We start from the raw sequence: 13404 nt of genomic DNA, 5'->3' as shown, positions 1-13404 counted from the left end.
AACCTTATGGAGTCCTGTGTGTAATTTCTCTTTGGGATTTGCCAGCTGTTGGGGTACCGGGCGGGACGGAAACCCCAACAAGCCGGCCCTCATGCTACACACACTAGTCAATTAATTAATTTATTTTAAAAAATCAAACTCTCAGAAGTTTTTTAGCTTTAGACACAGATTTCTCTACAAAAGTGGCATTCAGTCAGGATAATCAGAAAGAAGGCTAAGTCCATGCAAGTGGTCCTTAACACTCTTTAGATTTCAACTGAGCAATTTCATCAAAGACTTTGGGGAACTGGTCTCATGGTACATCAGGAAGGTGAGCAAGCAAAACCCCAAGAGGGGCAGTCTGTAGCACATGCTAAGGATCACCCTGCACTGTGCACACAGGCCCTGGGGTAGGGCCTGGGGTCCTTGGGTTTACCAAGCTGTATTTGATGATTTGATGCCTTTGGCCACCTGGAACTTTTGCAACATCAGCACCTTGTCTCTAGGTGGCAGCATCTGTGAGCTGTTGCTGATGCTGGCCAAGGATCCCCATCCTGCAAAGATTTATTTCCTGAACAGGGTTTAAACACTGGATTTGGGGACCTTATCTCTAAGGGCTGTGGCTACAGAAGAAAATACAGCACCATAGATTTTTACATCAATTAAACCTCAGCCTCAGACTTCAGAAGTAAGGATAGCAAGTGTACCATCCTTGCATAGGCGGAATTTTCTGCAGCTGACTTCAAATGAGACAGGTCATAAATTTTTTTGCCTTGGCTGTTTATGCTATGGCTTCCCAAGATCACATAGATCATTGGTCAGCAAAACATTTCTGAAAAGGGACCAGAGAGTAAATATATTAGGCATTCTGGGCTATAAAATTTGTTCCAGGTTCTTGATTATGCATTGTTATGTAAAAATTATCATAGAGCATGCAAAAATAAAAGACTGGTTGTATCCAAAAAGACCTGATGGAAGAAACTAAAAGTCAAAGTTTATTTAATTTTCATGAGTCATAAGATATTATTAAATTTTCGAACCTATCAAGATGTAAAAAAAATACTACGTTTTTTGAAATTATAATATAATCACAACATTTCTCCTTTCCCTCTGCTCCCTCCAAACCCTCCCATATATATCCAGGCTCTCTTTCAAACTCATGGCTTCGTTGTTCAATAATTGTTGCTATATACAGAAATGTATATGTGTATTTGTGTGTGTGTATGTGTGTATAATAAAGCTACTTGCATACTTGTATGCATGTTTTCAGGATTGACCACTTGATATTGGGTGACCAGTTGGTGTGCTCTTCCCTGGGGAAGACTATGTCTCCTTCTCTCAGCATTCCTTAGTTGCCTCGAGTCTTTAGTATAGGGCTGAGGCCTCGTGGTCTTTTCCCCATCAACTTTAGCATGTCAACTGTTCTTGGTCATCTCTTGTTTAGGCAGCCATGCTGGTGGGACTTTATAGGTTAAAAACAAACAAGCAACTGTTCCTAATTCTTTGGCCACTCAAAAGCAGGAAGCTGGCTGACCAGATTTCACCCATGGGCAAAGGTTTTCAAGAGCCCAGACACAAGGGTCTTGGTGGGGTAAAGTGAACAGACTCTATGTTATTCGAAAAGAAATTAAACAGCAAAAAGCCACACACTGTTCTTAGAACCCCGACTCGAAGCCAATTCCTAGAAAAGGTGTCACCAAATGCAATAACACTTCAGTCCCTCATCTCCAAGCACAACCTCCCTTCTGGTCCAGCTAAATGACTAAACGCGGGGAACATGGAGACACCGTACGAGTCGAAAGCATCACACACGCAGAGGCATAAGAGCGGTGTGCTCAGCAGAGAAATGCATCCCAGAGCCTTCGATATGCCAAGCCCTCCAAAGAGGTCATCACTCCTACCTGTGGTGTCCTGACTCAGGGTTTCCTGGCTGCTGCTGCTGTAGGAAGGCACTGGGGTGATGGACAGCGAGGCTGGACAAGACAGGGGCGTGGCCAGGTCAGCTTTGCAAGGGAAGGACTGGTGATACACAGGGATGCCCGCATCTTTGGAGAGGAAGAGGGGCAGATCTGATGGGAGGGTGGGTCTGCCTTGCACATAGGGATTTTTCCAGTGGGTGAGTCCAATTGCAACAGGTCCAGCCACGTCATAGCCTGTTGAGATAAACAGATCAGGTCAGTAACCGCAGTTGAAAGCCTTATACACTGTTGGTTTTAGCATTTCTCAAAGATCTTAAGTTGCGAGTCAACTCAACCGCTGTTTGAATGATGCATGCTCATGATAGACAGACAGCTGTTGTCACACTCGATGAACTGCATGCGTCTTATCACATTAAACACATACCGTGTATTCAGTGCTCAGTCTTTGCCTTCTATGTACCATAACAAAGCAGATAAAATTTGTGATCATGAAGGGTTTTTGGTGACTCTGTGTGTGTGTGTGTGTGTGTGTGTGTGTGCCCCAGTTGTCCACAGAGGTTCAACAGTCATGTCCAATTCCAAGCAGTTGAAGTTACAGGTGATTGTGAGCCACCAAACATGGGTGCTGGGAATCGACTTGCATCCTCAGAAAAAGCAGCAAACACTCTTGACTGCTGAGTCATCCCTCCAGCCCCTGTGGTCACAAAGTTTTCAAAAGCCATTGAAGGTCATCTATATGCTAGACTGTAACACGAGCATATGTAGCATGAGGGCTGGCTTGTTGGGGTTTCTGTCCCGCCCAGTAGCCCACAGCCGGCAAGCCCAAAGAAAATCACACACAGGACTCCATAAGGTTATAAACTGATTGGCCCATTAGGTCAGGCTCCTTATTAGTCCTTGTAACTTATGTTACCCCATTATCCTTATCTACGTTAGCACATGGCTCCGTACCTTTCTCAGCTGGGCAAGTTACATGCTGCCTCTTCGGTGGTCTGCGCAGAAGTGGCAGAGGAACCTCCATGCTTCCCAGAATTCTCCTGTTCTCATTACATCACCTCTACTTCCTGTCTGGTTTTCCCGCCTATACTGCCTGCCTGGCCAATCGGCGTTTTATTAAAATGTGATTGACAGAATACAGACAATTCTCCCGCATCACTAGACACTTTACATAGCCAGTCTCTAACCCATACAGCAAGCATAAAGGGCACTAGGAACTGTTTCAGCTTTGTGGACGATGAAAACAGAGCAGCTTTCCCTAGATTAAGCAGCCCACAAGCGCCAAAGGCAGAATGAAAGTCCAGGGGTGTCTGAATCCAAAACTATAACTAACCACAATACAAACAGGATGAAATAAACATCAACAGAAGAACAGGAACTTTCCCTCGGGAGCTCAGGGGAGAGGGCCATCCACGTAGGGGAAGTGAGGCCATAAAGAAAGATGAGGTGCACGCCTTTAATCTCAGCACTCAGGAGGCAGAGGCAAGAAGATCTCTGTGAGTTTGACGCCAGCCTGGTCTACAAGAGCTAGTTCCAGGACAGGCTCTAAAGCTACAGAGAAACTCTGCATCAGGGAAAAAGAAAAGAAAAAGAAGAAGGAGGAGGAAGAGGAGGAGGAGGAGGAGGAAGAGGAAGAGGAAGAGGAAGAAGAAGAAGAAGAAGAAGAAGAAGAAAGAAAGAAAGAAAGAAAGAAAGAAAGAAAAAAAGAACAAGAAGGTGGTAATATGAACACATCCATTATAGATAGAGTTGACATCTAGAAACCAGTGGGAAAAATATGCTATGTGGAAATATTTTGTTTATTTCACCTGTCTTGGTCAGGGTTTCTATTGCAGAAACAAAACCACCATGACCAAAAAGCAAATTGGAGAGGAAAGGGTTTATTTGGCTCACACTACAGCATTGCTGGTCATCACTGAAGGAAGTCAGGACAGGAACTCAGGGCAGGAACCTGGAGACAGAAGCTGATGCAGAGACCATGGAGGGATGCTGCTTACTGGCTTGTTCCCATGGCTTGCTCAGCCCACCTTTTTATAGAACCCAGGACCACCCACCATGGGCTGCACCCTCTCCCATCGATCACTAATTGAGAAAGCGCCTTACAGCTGGATCTCGAGGAGGCATTTCCTCATTGAGGTTCCTTTCTCTGATGACTCTAGCGTGTGTCAAGTTGGTAATATTTGAAGTAAAATTCGAACTGACTAAAATCTAAAGCATTCTCACAAAAAAGAGCCGACTTTCTGACTTCTCATTAAAAAAAAAACCCTCTTGATCTTCTCATGAATATTAAACATGGCTGCACCATATCACCACATGGCGGTTGTCAGGAAGAGCAGTGTGAGTCCCACCTCCTGTATGTGGAGACTGATCTCAATCTGCCACAGTCCCCACACGCCCTAGCACCTCACCCCAGCTTCTGTCATTCATCCGCTGTGCCTGCCTGACTTCCGCAGGCTTTTACATAGGAAACTTAGGTGCAGACCACGGGAAGGTAATGTGTATGCCGTCTGAAGATAACACACCATGAAAAGGACGGGTTAATATAAGACATGCCAAGAAACAGGGGCTAGATCTTATCTGGAAAGCAACGCAAAACAAGGTCAATAAAGGTCCGTAAAGCGGGAATTGTCGTGATTGCGTTAATGTTAGTGAAGACGTCAGAACCATCACTTCCTCTTGATCACCTCTTCCAGGAGGCTACTGGTTTCCCCAGACTGTATTCCATGGTGAGGTGATGCCTAGTAAAAGGTGCTGGAGTACAGGGACCGGAAATGTGTGGGAAGAAAGCCCTGGTGTGGGAAGGACAGATCGAGAACCCCAGCAAAACAAAAGGGGTGGAAGGGAAGCTGCCCAGACTAAACGTCTGTTTGCTCCATCCGACACCATGCTAGACATAGACTCCCACCACTCAGACATAGACTCCCACCACCCTGTCCCTATCCACACTTTACAGCCAAGCCCTATTCCTTACTGTGAGCGGAGGCTCCCTTGAAATGGAGGCTGTGTCTGCTGTCTTCAAAATTCCTTTCTACTCTTTGTCTACTGGGCTTTTGTTCTCACTTCCCTCCTACAAGTTCCTAAGTTCCTAACCACTTGGTTCAGGGCTGACACTGTCTATTCTCTCAATTGCCCCACCACAGGGCAGCAGGGAGAAAAGCCGTGGAACAAAGGTCATGTGAAGGTCATTAAAGGATCCAAGCACTGGCGTCAGTGAAGAAAAAGAAGTGCAAAGACACGGCCACAGAGACACAAGGAAAAGAAGTGCAGAGACACGGCCACGGAGACACAAGGAAAGGAAGTACAGAGACACAGCCACGGAGACACGAGGAAAAGAAGTGCAGAGACACAGCCACGGAGACACAAGGAAAAGAAATGCAGAGACACGGCCACGGAGACATGAGGAAAAGAAGTACAGAGACACAGCCACGGAGACACAAGGAAAAGAAGCACAGAGACACAGCCACAGAGACACGAGGAAAAGAAGTGTAGAGACACAGCCACGGAGACACAAGGAAAAGAAGTGCAGAGACACGGCCACGGAGACACAAGGAAAAGAAATATCAGAGACATGGCCACAGAGACTCAAGAAAAAGCAGCACAGAGACACGGCCACAGAGACACGAGGAAAAGAAGTGCAGAGACACGGCCACAGAGACATGAGGAAAAGAAGCGCAGAGACACAGCCACAGAGACATGAGGAAAAGGATCAGAGAGACATGGCCACAGAGACATGAGGAAAAGAAGTACAGAGACATGGCCACAGAGACACAAGGAAAAGAAGTGCAGAGACACGGCCACAAGGAGCCTGCAGCTACCCGCTAACTCTGTCTGTGGTGGTTTGCATAAAGATGTCGTCGTCCCCGCCCCCCACCAGGCTCAGATATTTGGATATCTGTTCCCTAGTTGGTGACTCTGTTTGGGGAGCTGTGGAACTTCGGGGAGGTGGAGCCTCGCTGGAGGCAGTACACTCCAGGAGCAGGCTATGAGGGTCTACAGTCTTTCCTCACCTCCAGCTCATTTTTTCTGCTGAGTGCCTGAGGTTGAGGATGTGTGCTCTTGGTGGCCCACTCCGGCCACCATGCCTCTGCCGTGACGGACCCTTAGCCCTCTAGAAAAGGAGTTCTCAACCTGTGGGTCATGACCCCTTTAGGGGTCGCATATCAGTTAACCTGCACATCAAATATTTACATTATGATTCATAACAATAGCAAAGTTACAGTTAGGAGGGCGCAACAACCTAATTTTAAGGTTGGGGGTCACTGCAGCATGAGCTGTATTAAGGGGTCACAGCGTTAGGAAGGCTGAGAACCACTGCTCTTGAACCATGAGACCAATTAAACACCTCCTTCTCTCCGTTGCCTTCGTCATGATGCTTTTTATCACAACAACAAAACAGTAACTAATACACTGTCTCTCACTGACAAGATGTCAGAGAAGGACTACAACAGAGAGATTGGGAATCTCTTCAGCCCAATGGCGATGGTCAGAAGGTCTGGACTTCACCAGACTCAAGCAAGACCAGGTGTGTCTTGAGACATCAGACTCTTGAGCTTTACTGGAAACAGTCGTGTAAACATGTCTGGCAGGGAACTTGAAAAATGGCTCACAAGACCTCATCCCTAGACAAAGAACCACAAAGGAACGCTGAAGGAGAGATAGCCTTCCCCAAGGAAGCACACACCAATCAGTTACTTAGTACCAAAGGGTCAGCGCTGAAAACATGCATACAAGTCTCTCTCTTTTCCCTTCTACCTTCTGAAGTCCTTCTTTACCAAGAACAGAGCACACCATAAAAATGTGTTTAGGGCTCTAGAAGGCTCTAATTTAAGAATGGGAAAATGTATAAATATAAACAATGGGCCATTGTTGAACCTTTTAACAAAGAGACGCTGTCACTCAACAAATAAGCAAGAAGATCATTTTGTTAAGTGAAAGAGGCAGCCAGGCACGGACAGGAAAATCCTGTACGACCTCACTTGTCTGCACTGTCTTTGAGGAAGGAAAGTCATACGATGTCAGCTACTCAGAAACAGGGAGTAAGATGTAGTTCAGGGAAACAGGAGGAAGGAATGGGGAGATGCAGACCAAAGAACACCACATTTTAGTTAGTAAAGAGAAATAAATCCACTACATAAGGCTAGAGCTAATGACATTGTATTATACACTGAAAATTTGCTAGAAGAGGAGATATTAGCCTCACACACCACACACATAAGTAAGGGAAACTGGGAGCCGATTGCCATGCTACCTTTCTTAATGATCATCTGATTATATGTATATTATCATATTGTATATCTTGTATATATCAAGTATTACATTGTATACAATAAATATCTACCTAAAATACATACTGTCAAGTTTACCATGACTATAACTATGTATTCAACTCTATGTATATTTTCTTCCTTCAAAAACAATTTTCGAACATTCTAAATAACCTGGAACTCTAAAATTTCAGGTTTTACCAGTTCTTCTACAAAACCATCGCTAATATTTAACATTTTTTAATGTTGAAAAGACACTGTTCTACATGACTGAGGGTTTTTCTAATGTTTGCTCCAGAAATGAAGCCCACTAGCAAATATTTTAATCCATCTCATTGATACAAATGAGCTATATTAAGAGTCACGTAATTATGATCAATGTAAATGGGACAGTCTAAATTCAGATGCAGCAATGAGGTCAAAGTATTTTGGGGGAAGAGCCAACCAAAAGAGCAGCTGGCGTCAAAGAGGCAAGTAGCAGGAATGTCACACCAGGGGCCGGCCCATGCTCCCTCCTGCATAATCAGTGCTGCCGTGGGAAAGGCGGCAACGGGTGGCTCTCGGTCCTCTTCACGTTCAACATCCAAAAATCAGACTAAAGAAAACAAAACAAAAGTTCAGCATCAACATCCCTTGCCAGAGCCAAAACTAAAGGAAAGCACAGGAAACACGCCCAGGGCTGTCTGCAGTCTGGGGGAGCTGGTGTTCATCACCTCTGGGGTTCATACACACTTAATACATGGGTGAGAACTACCATAAAATATGAGGCTGGAGAGATGGCTCAGTGGTTAAGAGCACTGACTGCTCCTCCAGAGGTCCAGAGTTCAACTCCCAGCCACCACAAAGTGGCTCCCAACCATCTGCAGTGAGGTCTGATGCAGACACGCAGACAGAACACTGTATACATATTAAATAAACAAATAAATCATTTTAAAAAAAAATATGGAGTGGGCCAAGAGTCAAGACATATTTAAGGGTTTGGGAAGAGTGGTTTTCCTGGGCCTGGATTCTGACACTTCTACTTCAGTAGTTCATGTGGGCACTAATCTGTAAGTCCTGTGCCTTAGACAGACTCTTCACACATAAGGTCTCTGTGCAAGATGACTGTTCCCTAGGACAGTGGTTCTCAGCCTTCCCAATGCTGCGACCCTTTAATACAGTCCCTCATGTTGTGGTGACCTCCCACCATAAAATTATTTTGCTGCTACTTCATAACTGCAATTTTGCTACTGCTATCAATAGTAATGTAAATATCCATGTTTCGCGATGGTCTTAGGTGAGCCCTGGGAGAAGGTCATTCGACTCCAAAGGGGTCATGGCCCACAGGCTGAGAAACTCTGCTCGAAGAGGATGCATACAGGGGCTGAAGAAAACACAGAACTGTTCAAAGAGAACTCGTTAAATGACTCAAATAAAGGTGTCCTGCCTGTGGTACTGTATGTCTAGAGTTGTTAGCCGTTTTCTGTGTTTGCCATGACCATTGCCAAAAACGCCTAAACTTTGGCCAGATTCCGGGCTGTGGATGTTGCCAGAGCCTCTGCAGAATCTTGTGCCTATTCTTCCTTCAACAGCCTTGACTCTGCCTTGGGAATCAGTCCCACACCCCGAGAAGCCATGTGACTCATGACAGGTGATTTCATCCCCCACACCTGTCCAGAGTCTCAGGCAGAGACTTATCTCGGCAGGGATGAGGTTGGCTGATTTTCTCAGGGATGGTCACAGAACCCCATAAACCGGACGATACAAGTCAGGTCTGTGGAGGCCCCTCAAGCGGAGGCCTGGGGAGACACTGTGCTCCCTCTCCGCGCCATAGTTGCCACCATGAGGATAAAGTCAGGGAGAAGGCAGAGAGGAGTAGGCCTCTCGCAACAGTTCAGAAGAACAAGTCAACCCCTGGCCTCCTTCTGTTAATGAAATAATAAGTTCCTTATGGTCTTGGCCAACCAGGAATCTGAAGCAGGAGTGCTTTGGTTACATCATTGCCTTTGGAGAAGGCAGAACATCTGCCCTCCCCACCTGCCCTTCAGAGAGTAGATTTACAGAGCTCCCGTGACCAAGTGTCACAAAGTATCACAAAGCATACAGCTTAACACAGCACATGTTTTTACTGTTGCACAGTTCTGGAGAACAGGAATCTGAAGGGAGGTGTTGTCGACCACGCAGCCTCTGAAAGCTCCACCAGAGAATCTGGCCCTTTCCTTTCTCTTGGGTTCTTATGCTACTAGAATTCATTGCCATTCCTCAGCCAACAGACATCTTACTCTATCGCCCCATGCCATTGCCCCTTATAACTCTGGAACCCCTCTCCTACTGGTGGATTAGGGCCCATAGGTAAGCAAGTATGATGTCATCATAACCTGATGACATTCACAGAGCTCCTACTTCCAAACATGCATGCGCATTCACAGGCATGGAAGACTGGGACTTCAAGATACCTTGTGGGAGACACGGTATAACCCATACATTCTGGCGTGGTAGCTACAGATCCTGGACCGAGAAAGGGCGTTTGTCCCTGTGTGCAAGATGCCAGGTAACAGGAGTATCATCCAACAGAAGCGAGGTTACCTACGTTCAAACCCCAGTTCTCGCTACCAATGAGTCTAGAGGCAATAGCGTAACCTCCCAGGGTCTCAGTTTCCTCATCTATACAGTGGGGGCAGTAATGGCATCTACCTCAGGACTCTGTTAGTGTTAAATGAGTGAACACAGACAAAGGATTCGAAACAGCACTTGGGGAAAACCTTCTCCCGAAGTGTCTTATACTGGGTCTTTCTTCCCAGGCCCTCCTCCAGTTCCATCGGGAATGTCTTCATTCGCAGCCCACGGGCCACCAATTCTTACTTAGAGGTTTACAACGTGAACATGTGTAGGGTTGTGCCACAGCTGACGGTGACCTCTGCCTTGCTCTGGGTTTTCAGGAAATGTGCTTGTTACATCCTCTTACCTTGGTCCTTCCTTCTCCCTTGGCTGGGATTCCCTCCCAGGCCAGTCCTTGGCCCCCTGCACACCCATTGTAGTGAATGTTGCTCTCATGATTGCAGGCAACCCCAAAGACTCAGCCAGTCTCTCTGGCAGTGCCTCGAGATTCAGCCTCTGGCCACAATCAGCCAGTCTCTCAGTCTCTCAGTCTCTCTCTCTCTCTCTCTCTCTCTCTCTCTCTCTCTCTCTCTCTGAAGACAGTGCCTAGAGATTCAGCCTCTGGCCACTCTGTCCACAATTCCAATTCCCTACAATGGATTCTAAGGGGTTGCATGCACACCTCACATGCAAACTACAATGGCTGTACCCAGCGCATCTAAACGGTATCTGGTGTATCCTTTTCCAATCTCACGTATCTCCGACAATGGCTAGATTCACTGTCACCCTGACTCAGCATCCCAGAGCATACTTGTCCACCCTCAGACTCAGTCAGGGGCCACCCTCACACACTATCTCTCTCTCTCTCTCTCTCTCTCTCTCTCTCTCTCTCTCTCTCTCTCCCCGGATGTGCCTCCCGACCCTACGCCCTTGGCTTACTACTGTCTCATGGCAAGACTAGTCACAGCCAGTAACTGGCCCAGGACACGAGATTCTCCCACGGGAAACACAGCAAGCTCGCTTTATCAGAATCCTCTCTCGTCCCTACGTCCCTGCGGGTCATTCAGCCTCTAGCTCTGTGATGGCAAGCCCTCCCTCTGTGGCCTCCCGCTGGTTGGCAAATATTTCTGAAACATTAAGTTTCAAACTAGCTCTGAAGGGTGAGCTCCAAAAGATTTTTCATGTCATTATCCTTCATTTTAAAGAAAATCAGTTATATATATATATATATATCCATATTCTGCACCAAGTTCTTCCTTTTCATTTTAGTGCTTCCCTCTGCTTTGGTGTCTGAATGAATTGACGCCAGTCCACAGACTTCACGAGAGGTGAGGGGGCAAATAAAGATTCAGGGATCTCATGCCAGTGAGCAGTCACTGATTCTCGAGTGGATTAGAGAGCCGGACAAAAGGGCAGACCCTTCACAAAACCCCCAGGAGTACGGTGTGGGGTCAAAGGTCTTCGTAGTGAAACCACTAACATGTTGGCATGCAACTACTGGCAAGAAACGACTGTATCCCAGCAAAATCACAGGCCACACCTTACTCATCTCACCAGGGGATAGGGGCTATTTTGCTTTTATAGCATCTTTAAATGCAATGTGATTTGTGTGCCTGTTTATAGCAGAAGGCGTCTACGTTTGGTTTTATGTCCAAATATACTCGTGCAACTCCATAATCCAAAGAATTGAAATCCACTTTACAGGCTCGTTGGTATCTTATAGAGCTCCCCAGTGGGGCAGCTAGAAAGCACAGCCTAGAGTCTCGAGGCACAGGCTCTCAAGTCTAACAGACTTGTACGGAAACCCTGGGCATATTAATAACTGGATAATGAATCAAAAGAAATCAAGTCTCCTAATCCATATGGTGGAGAAACTCTGGTACCTTCTCACAGAGTTCCTGCCAGGTAAAATGGTGAGAATGGAGAGCCAGCAGCGGCTGACAGATACAAAACAAATGCAAGTCATGATTACGATGATTTTTTTTTTTAAGTCGCTGCCTGAGATTCTGAACTCAAAAACATTTCGAAAGAATGTTTGGTGGAGAGGGCAGCCTCAGCAAACAGAAAAATAAAGGCAGTTAGTCTTCCCCTTTAGGGCACAATAAATGCACTGAAGCTTAAGAAGCAAAGGAAGTAGGAGAGAGTTCAGGGGCACACACTGTGCTCTGCCCACAGACTGTGGGTTCCGTGGGCTTTGAGGCGGACAGGGAAGAGAGCAGCATGCCCCAATCTGCAGACATCAAACTCCCAATGTCACATGCTGCAGGGGGTGGAGACGTCATTTCTTAGAAGGAAGGGACAGGGTGGCTAGTGCACACAGGATTCCTCAGACCACAGAACGCCTTACGGCCGGTCGAAAGTGGAAATCCGAATCGGTGCCAAAGGCCATCTGAGGAGGTGGAGAACATTATATCTGCCTGGTTCTCCTTCATCCAGAACCTAACAGAGAGTCTGGCTTTGGGTTTTAGCACGGCACTGATACCTACCTCCCATGATCTTCAGACCAGAAAGGACACACCTTTAACTCCAAGAATTGGTGGGGGAAAGAAAATTCCAGGTAGTATTTCATGACATTAGCTTCCTTTTTGCAGTTACAGAAGGTTTCTTTCTAAAAGAATATTTATTACTACTCCACAGGTATTGGAACGGACCTTAGTTGTGATATGAAGTGTGTAACAGTTCAGGGGACACACCAACCAAAGTGCTAAAGCAAATGTCTCGTTTTGGTTTCGAGACAGGGTTTCTCTATGATTTTGAAGCCTGTCCTGGAACTCTCTCTATAGACAAGGCTGGTCTCGAACTCATAGAGATCCACCTGTCTCTGTCTCCTTAGTTCTGGGATTAAAGGCGAGCGCCACCACCAGCGGGGTAAATCAAATAAGTGTTCGAAACTTATTAAAGCAGGACAAGACCGTAGACTAGTTTTTCCAACTCCTTTCAATGGCAGCAAGCATCCACAAGAGGGCGCCCCAGGAAGCGAGCCCGCCAGCAATCTCGCAGGAACACTTTCTTCCTAAGCCTCCCAGATTACCCGTGTTGTATAATCCTCGCGGCAATCGCTCACCTATGGTGATCTGGCTGACACAGCTGTAGTAGCTGCCCGTTGTTGCTGACGACAGGTTATAACTCGCAGTGCTCACGTCCTTGTCTGTCAAGAGATAGGACAAGAATGTTAGCTTCACGGTTGCCATGACCACGACGCGAGCTGGTGACGGAGGAAAATAATAAAGCCAGCTCTGTGTCTGTGACGACACAGGTGCTCTCGTACGCACCCGCTGGCTCGTGGACACTAAGCACACGAGGTTGTGTGTTCTCTTTTACACACCAGCGATCGCTGGGCTTGTCAAGGGCAGAGCCAAACTACTTCCCAATGTTCACTGGCTCAAAGCAAGACAAAAGGGAGAAATAAAGTTAAAAGGGGCACCCATGTACATGAATGGCTGCTTTCAATTCTTCCTAGGTATAACACTAAACAGGTCCCGATCGCAGGCAAGAAAGAGGAGAACCTGGGTTTGCTCCACGGAAGTTCTTTAACTTGCTCAAGCTGTTTAACGCCTTTCAGTATTGTCTCCACCTGAACAGGGCAGTTTCTAGGGCTGGCCTGAGGCACCAGGAGATAAGGTACAACTCCTACGAACTGCGTCAGGCACAGAAAACGTGCACCTGGT

At 46.5% G+C, this 13404-nt stretch overlaps 1 protein-coding gene across 1 annotated transcript in view; it reads right to left on the bottom strand.

The window, feature by feature from the left end:
* Nucleotides 1-12884, bottom strand: part of Ano4 (anoctamin 4) — a 319024-nt gene extending 306140 nt beyond the window's left edge. The window contains exons 1-2 of the mRNA XM_085683401.2: nt 12801-12884; nt 1881-2132 (exon numbers count right to left, since the gene is read on the bottom strand). The gene's annotated coding sequence lies outside the window, so the exon portion shown is untranslated. The remainder of the gene's footprint in view (nt 1-1880; nt 2133-12800) is intronic.
* Nucleotides 12885-13404: the final 520 nt, after the last annotated feature.

This window comes from Myodes glareolus, chromosome 26 (assembly GCF_982192425.1).
Source record: "Myodes glareolus chromosome 26, mMyoGla1.1, whole genome shotgun sequence".
NCBI classification, from domain to species: Eukaryota; Metazoa; Chordata; class Mammalia; order Rodentia; family Cricetidae; genus Myodes; species Myodes glareolus.
The sequence above is the reverse complement of the archived record's forward strand: the minus strand, read 5'-3'. Positions and strand labels throughout refer to the sequence as shown.